This window comes from Belonocnema kinseyi, chromosome 3 (assembly GCF_010883055.1).
Source record: "Belonocnema kinseyi isolate 2016_QV_RU_SX_M_011 chromosome 3, B_treatae_v1, whole genome shotgun sequence".
Lineage (NCBI taxonomy): Eukaryota > Metazoa > Arthropoda > Insecta > Hymenoptera > Cynipidae > Belonocnema > Belonocnema kinseyi.
This window is the reverse complement of record NC_046659.1, coordinates 18,934,230-18,942,418: the sequence shown is the minus strand read 5'-3', so window position 1 is coordinate 18,942,418 and position 8,189 is coordinate 18,934,230. Positions and strand designations below refer to the sequence as shown.

Below are 8,189 nucleotides of genomic sequence, written 5' to 3'. Positions count from 1 at the left end.
ATCTAGTCGGGAGTGGTGCTGACTGAAAACAGATGATTTGGAGCGATTCGCGCGCCATCTGTTGGTCATTCTAAGGACTTATTGAACTACCCTCGTAACTTGGAACCAAATAACACTTCGTCCTTTAAAACCGCATCTAGCCTTTCTAAAATATCAATTTCATTAATTTTATATCCTCTTTTCAATCTTAACAAATTATTTAAAAAAGAAACATGACTATTTTCTATATTTTAAACTCTATTTTCCCATTTGACATAATTTTGAATGGGGTCTGAATCATTCCAAAGGAAAATAAGGTCGCTGGAAATTCTTGTCAGATATTTTCTCTCCTACTCTCTTTCTAGGTCAGTTACTCCTTCCATATCCTATCTGTATCGTGTGTCATTTTCGTAATGAGTTGCATTTGATTTGCTTTTCATTAATTGCCTTTGCACTGATCTCGGAACATGGGTATTTGCTCATTAAAATCTAATTATGTATCTTCGAAATGATTTGTATTATTTCGTATTCGAATATTCCTATTCGCATTTTCTAACGACAAATTTCTTATGTTTGCGTTTCAAATACTATTTTTTTTTAACTTCGCAACTCTCCGTGAAAGTTTATTAATTTTCTTTTTATCGCTTTTATTTTCTTTGTAATTGACTAGTTTTTGTGCGCTCTTTTTCCTGTCCATCTATTCCTTTTCTTAATTTATCACGCCCTACTCTAGCTTCCTTTTCTCTTTTCTTCCTATTCTCTCTTTCCGTTCAAAGACTTTCTTCTTTTTCTAAAAAAACTTGATTCTAATCGTATTTTGTTTCTTTTTAAGTTATTGAGATCTTTTCTCTTTGCCTCCATTTCTTTATCTATCAATTTCGGACAGTATTTCAATTTCAGGTCAGCCCTGAAGAATTGAACTGCAATATTCTGTGTATATCTATTCGGTGTGCTTGCCGTGTCGCACCTTCTATATGCATTTGTGTATGGATCGTGGTTCTAGGTATTGCACCTGTACCTTCATTTGACTGAACCGCCTCCCATTCCAACTCCCTATTTCGCACTGTTATGATTTCTTAGCTTCTTTTGTCACTTCTTTACTGTCGATTTGATTCCTTTGATTTTCGCTGTTGCTATTTTCGCTTAAAAAACCAACTACATTTGCCGGTGCGTTTCCTTTTTCAGTATTAATTTCTGGGAATTCTCTATTTTCTCTAATCTTTCTTATTGGGTTTGACATTTTGTGTATAATTTTGATTTTTTCTGGTCGCAAAATCATTAATTAAATTATGCCTATCTATTTAATTTCATTTTCTTTCCACAGACTAACTTATGGGTTCTTATTTTTAGGTGATTGAAAACCGGCACGTTCACTCTGGTAAGCGCCTCGGTTTTTCTACTTGGGGATGCACATGGCGTGACCACATTTTTTTGTCACGTCACAACCTGTGATTTCTGTATTTCATTCTAGTTTCTTGTTACTAATTTAATTATTCCTTTCTTTTCTAATTTTTTTTTTAACTCCACGTTCTATTTTTATTTTTGGTTTTAGAACATTCACTTATGCAATCCAGTTAAATGGAATATACATAATTTTTTTTTTCTCAGGGCGATTTTTAATTTCTTGATGGTGGTAGAGCACGCGAGCACCCAGACTGTACACGCTATTTTTAACGGACATATAATTCTACCAGCACTTTTCTAGTACAATTTTAATTTTTAAAAGAACAATTTTTCTCAACCACCCAAGTTTTAAGTATTCAAATATTTGCTGATCGCACACATGCAATCGAAATATGATAATTAATTTTTATCATTATAATGACTTCCGTTCTCGACTTGAAGAAACTTTCAGGTTTGGCCAACGCCCTTCTGGAAGTTCGGAATAAAGGAATTGTGGGAATTTCGTTGGGTGCCAAAGGACACCGCACAGAATGCATAGGAAAATTTCTTTTGGTGGATTTGGTTATAACTTGGTAATTTTGTAGGTTATAAGGAGCGAATGAAGTATCCATAAAGAAATTTTCAAAAAATTGACAGTTTTAACGCTATAGTAGAGGAAAATCAGTAGCACACATTAAAATCGAGCTAAGCGCTCAATATTTTTAAACAACAGCGGCACTTACTCTTTCGGGGAAGGAACGGAAATAAAATAAGGCCAGTGTCAAGTACGATAATGCCAATCATAAGAATCGCCCTCTTCTGGCAACCACCGAGCGCTAAGCGCTCAATATTCTGACTAAACTGCAACATTTACAATTTAACCTGAATATTTTGTTACATAAATTTAATCCAATATAGTTCAAAATATGTTTATAGTATACAGTGGGTATTTTAATTATTTATTTTAATTATGCGAAAAAAATCGTTGAAAGAAAAAAACCTGGAAAAAATGGATTTTTTCACTTAAAAAATCGTATCTCGCATAATTGTTAATATTTTTAGCTAAAAATTTGGAATAGTACTCTTAAAATACTATGCTTTTAGAAGAAAAAACTACAATGCGGGTGTTTTATGAAAGATATTTATTTGCACATATGAAGTACCAATTTTAGAGTACAAATAACACATCAATTTTTAGCTATTTTGGTCAATTTATTTTAAAAAAAATTACAATAATGAAAAAATACAAAGAAATGAAGAATGGAATTGAAAAAAGTATTAATTATAAAAAAAACAAGTATTAGACTTATTCCAGACACTCACACACCTTGGATATACCCACGCGGTGTTGGTTGCATATTGGGCGCATTCAAGAGCCAGCACAAGCGTGCTCGTAGGCTATAAGGCATCTGCAACGCATAAAAGTGTTAAATAATGAAAACAAATTTTTTATTTCACTTTCGATAATGTACTTACGTTAAAAGAACACCAACTATGTACACTAACGCGATGAGAAAATTTGCTCTAAAAACACTTTCACTCACTACATTCACGGCGGGTGTCGGACACCCGCGGATTTTGGAATTTCTGCTTTGAGCAGCTGCTGACCGTATACTGAGGCTTGCAAAACTATACTGACCTACATTACTTACAGTTACTGATCTCAATTAAAGGTGGATGGCGAGTTTCAAATTAAGTAACGTTTTTGAGTGCTCAAAGTTTTTGCTACGAATCTCTCGCTTCTCGCAACGTTCGAACGCAAAGCGCTCAATATTTGAAAATAATAACAACACTCACTGTTTCAAGTCAGGAAAGGTGATCAAATAAAGTCAGTATTAAGTCCAATTGTTGGACTTAATACATTGCCTCCAATCAAGCCGAGCTCACTTTGCATCCTTCCTCCACTCAAAGCAGTAACTATATCCGTTATGATGAAACCTTGTGTGCTCCGCTGTTGCGAGAAGAAGGCGATATATCGCCGGGGGAGCGGAGGAACGTAGTGTCTGATTTTTGTTTCAAGAGACGTCGTATTTCGCTCATGGTCCCAATAGATCCTGAGCGAGATACGACATCTCTTAATACAAAAATCAGACACTAGGTTGTTTCGCTCACCCGGCGATATACGATTGAGGCAATTGCACATGAATATGACCCTATTTCAGAAACGTTGATGCCCAGAAACAGTGAGTGTCGTAGTTAATTCTTAACCGTAGAACGATCCACGTAGCTGGCTCATCCTCTAACTGTCTACCGGGTTTATACGCTACCCCAAACTTTTACCATGACACAATGCTTTCTATTTGCAGTGTAAAAATGTTAAGGTCAGGCATTTTTTTCGTTTTTTAATGTAGAGAACAAAGGTCATATTATTTTGTTTTTCGATAAATGTCAAATAATTTTTTAAATATGAAAAAAGACCTAAAAATTCCGCAAAATTGATGTTTTTAATATAAAATTACGTAGTTTCTCAACAATATGATGGATTTACAAAGAAAAAACGGATTGCAAAACAAGATTAGTCACACTTTAAGGGCATGTTAGCGACTTTTATTTTGTCTTAAAAAAAAACATAATTATTTGAATATAAGAAGTAGAGGAAAATAGAGAAATCGGAAAAATGGCAAAAATCTTAAAAAATACTCGTAAAATTGATTATTAAAATTCAGAGTTATTATAAATAATCCAAAATGTTTATAAATACTCAAAAATAAAGAAATAATACTTAAAATATGGCTATTCATTCTACAGTGTAATGTGCTACTCCAAACGATATTCACAAAACACAGATGATCTCGCTCATTGACCGAGGTTGATTGCCGAATAGTTGAAGTGAATTATTGTTAGGGTACTGAATCAAACTGCACACGCCCTTATTCAGGTGCGTACCTTGAACTTTTTATGTGATAGCGTACTACTCCGGTAGATCGTTCTAGGGTTAATATTGAGCGCTTGTTGTTTGTCCGTTGTAAGAAGAGGTCGATATATATGTTTGAGACAATTGCACATGATTAAAACCTTATTTTAGAACCGTTGCTGCCCTTAAACTGTGATTGCTGCAGTTGATTAAAAATATTTAGCGCTTAGCGTTCGACTATTGAGACCAGAAGACGATATATATATGATTGAAATTATCGCAAATGATTATAACCTTATTTTATAACCGACGCTGCCCTGAAACAGTGAGTGTTGCAGTTGTTTTCATATATTGAGCGCTTAGCGTTCGGCCGTTGTAAGAAGAGGGCGATTCTTATGATTGGCATTACCGCACTTTAAATTGACCTTATTTTGTTACCGTTGTTTCCCCGAAACAGTGAGTGCTGCAGTTGATTAAAAATATTGAGCGCTTAGCGTTCGGCCGTTGCGAGACGCGCTCTGTGAGGCTGGCAATATATTTACCACATTTTAATACGTGACAGTGACTTTGCCCTCGTTTTTTCTTTTAATGCTTTGCAGATATATCTTATGCACTGATTTCGAGCGCTTGGTGCCGTATAACGTGAAAACGGTCCATTAAAAAAAAAAAATTATGGATATTTCATTAGGCCTTTATAACCTACAAAGTTACGAAGTTATAACCAAAGCCAATGAAAGACATTTTCCCATGTATTCCGTACGGGGTCCTTTGTGAGGGAACTTATCAAATAAGGGATAGGATAGATTATGATACAAGGGTGGTGGGATCAGCTTACCCACCGAGAACAGGGGCTTATTTCATAAAAATTACAAGTCTACAAGTTACAAGTTAGTAAGTTACTAGCCTGTAATTACAAGCACTTCTATTTTCTGTTTCATAAAAGTCTTACGTCCACTTGTAATTACAATTAATATCTCCTACAAATTACAAGCGCTTTTATAAGTGCGCGTATGAGCTCTTAACTTATCATAGCTGTTAACCTCCAAGTGGGACTGCGTGTTGCTGTATCGGCGATTAATTCTTTAAGGGTGTAGTCTAGTTGGTAGGCTAAAAAAATAGGCTATTTTTATGAATTTTTTGTGAGCATGCTATGGAAGATATGGATATAAAAATTGAAAGCAACGGCTTATCAAGAACAACAAATTTAAAGTGCTTTAGGTTTGATATGAAAGTGGCTACAAAGTGACTTATGGATATTAATTTTCAACAAATTTGGTTAATTTTAATCAATAAAAGACAAAATAATCGAAAATTTTTTTTTGCTGTTTCTTGTAAAAAAAAATATAGCAAAAATCAAAATTTTATCATGAAAATGGGTCATTTTGTGAGTTCTTATGTGTAGAATGTGTGGTGAAAATTTTAGAAGGATCGGCCCACTTGTTCCGGAGAAATCATGTGGCCAGTTTCTCAAAACACGTTCGAAGTGTGCGAGTGCGCCGGGCGAGTGTGTTGGGCGCTCAGGTACGCGCGGTCATGTAGTACACTTATACTGCTCAGATCTTCATAAAAATTTAATACGATATTCTTAGATACATATACATTCGAAAAATGTAAAAAAAATTTCGAGAGTGACCAACTATACTGCACTCCTAAGAATATAAATTTTGTGCCATAGCGCCGAAAGAAATAACAAAGGCGAAAAAGATCAGTGGTTTATAAAAGACACGCTTTCTAGCCTATCCTAGCCTATAAATATATACCATTTTTTAACGTATGTAATTCTTTATCTACTTCAGAATAAGCGATAATTATATCGGAACTTTAATAAGTGTTTCCTTACTTAATCCGTAATACCATTTTCATGGTCAGAAATTTCAATAAAATTCCTTAAAATATAACTTGTATTTACTCTTACCACTTTTACCAAACCGCAAAGACCTTCCAAAATTTTTCTAAAAATGGCAAGTGCTACTTACAAGGCGAAACCTTTATGAAACAGACCACTTGTAAAACTGCGCGATATTACTTGTAAAAGGAGTCGCCGTACTTGTAGTTTCTAAAAAGTACCAATGACTTTATGAAACGCCCACTTGTAATACAATTACAATTCCCTAGACTTGTACTTGTAAATTGTAACTTGTAGGTTTTATGAAATAGGACCCAGGTTGGATGATGCTGATGGCATAAGGGTGGTCTGGTGCAGATGGTGGCTTAGTGGATGGCACTGTCGTCACGTGGAGAGGTAGTTAATCATAAGAATTTGCAAGATGAAAAGGAATGTTATAAATTATACGACAAGTTGGTGATCCTATATTTTAAATGATTATTAATGACGTAATGGCCAGTGTAGTCATTCAAGCTGGCTTTGATGTGACAATCCCTTATATAGTTTTTTATTATATGGCCCTAAACACAATAGAATTTTATGTCGAAAATTTGCCCCTAATTTTGATTAATGCGTAATGCCTATTTTTATTATGTTTTAATACACGCTCTAGGGAAAAAACATTTTTTTGCAAATATTGCAATCGTAATCTAAGAAACATCTTGAAAGGTAGTAATAGTGAATAACACAGTCTCACAAAAAAAGCTGTCTGAACTGTGTACGAGACTAGTGTATCCTTATGTATCTTGAGTCGCTGAATCCGAATCCGACCTCAGAATTGGGATTTAACGGTAGAAAATTTCCCTAGCCTAGGGCAAAAGTAAAAATATATGAAATTCTGGAATCTGCGAAGATGATCATTGTATAGTAACTCCGATATCAGATTTGTACCAAATGTTTTTATTGGTCACGTTATGTCAACGGTTGCATATAAATTATTTTCTAGCTTGGGAATATTCAGGAATTTAAAATATGCAAAACAGTAGCTTATTAACTAATGAACACTGTTGGACTGAAACTCTAATCTCAAAATTCAATTGCTTCACATTACTTAATAAATACTAGCATTAAATAATAAAATTACGAAGTACTAAGCGCTAATCCTTTATTAAATAGTCAGCTTTATATCGATAAAGTATAAAATATTTTATCCTGGTATTTATTTAGTAAAATGTTATTTTAATCGTAGCTTTACGCTCAAAAATTTATTTTATTTATAAATTTTAAGTAAGTAATTTTCTTTTAATCACATGCCTAAAAGGTGATGCACGTTCTGTTCACACCTTAAAAAGACAAAATGTTAAATATATATTTTATGATAAAATATTTCGTTTATGACGACCAAACACTAATACACGTTTGGCAGTTAAGCGCAGACATAACCACAATGTGCATTCAGATTCTTCTGGAACGAATAATAGCAAAACTTTCTTGGAAACGTGTTCTCCATTTCAAATAATGGAGCGGATGCTTATTATATACTTAAAATGTGTTTTTAGCATTAGAAAATCGTTCAAAGTTAAACAAAAAATGCAATTTTCCATCAATTATAATAAATTCTGAAATTCTCAGAGAATTTATTTCTCGGTAATATTCTCATTCTTGTTGCTGTTCTCAAAGTAATATAACCGGCTCAGAACTTTATCTGGAAGGCGAAGTCTGGATTCCCAGTCGGTAAGAAAGATTGCCCCGATTTCGTTCCTTCAAAAGCGTACTGTTGGCAACGCTAGCGTTATAACCTGTATTGCCAGACTGTGGCTTTATCATGACAATCTCATAGTTCTCACACATAGAACTTGTCATTTCCCTCAAGTTCTTTCTCTGTTTCGCGATGCATTTTGCGTAATTTATGTTACCCATCGTCATGTCGTATGCCTTGGTATTTAAGAAGACCCTAAGCATACGTCGTCGATGTCAGAATTTCGCGTAAAAAATAAGTTTGCAAACGGTTCTCGCAATTTACGTCTGTTATGCTTACATTTCTCGTTTTCGGAAAATGAATACTTTCAATCAAAATATTTATTTCCTCAACACAAGGACAGGTCATTCGTTAAGTTCTTACAGCGGCTAACGGAAATTTCGTGTTTT

General features: G+C 34.3%; 1 protein-coding gene across 1 annotated transcript in view; it reads left to right on the top strand.

Annotated features, from left to right (window-relative positions):
• The window catches only part of LOC117169005 (transcriptional repressor protein YY1-like), a 166,619-nt gene that overhangs the window by 157,065 nt on the left and 1,365 nt on the right, over positions 1-8,189 (top strand). The gene's annotated exons all lie outside the window — the stretch shown is intronic.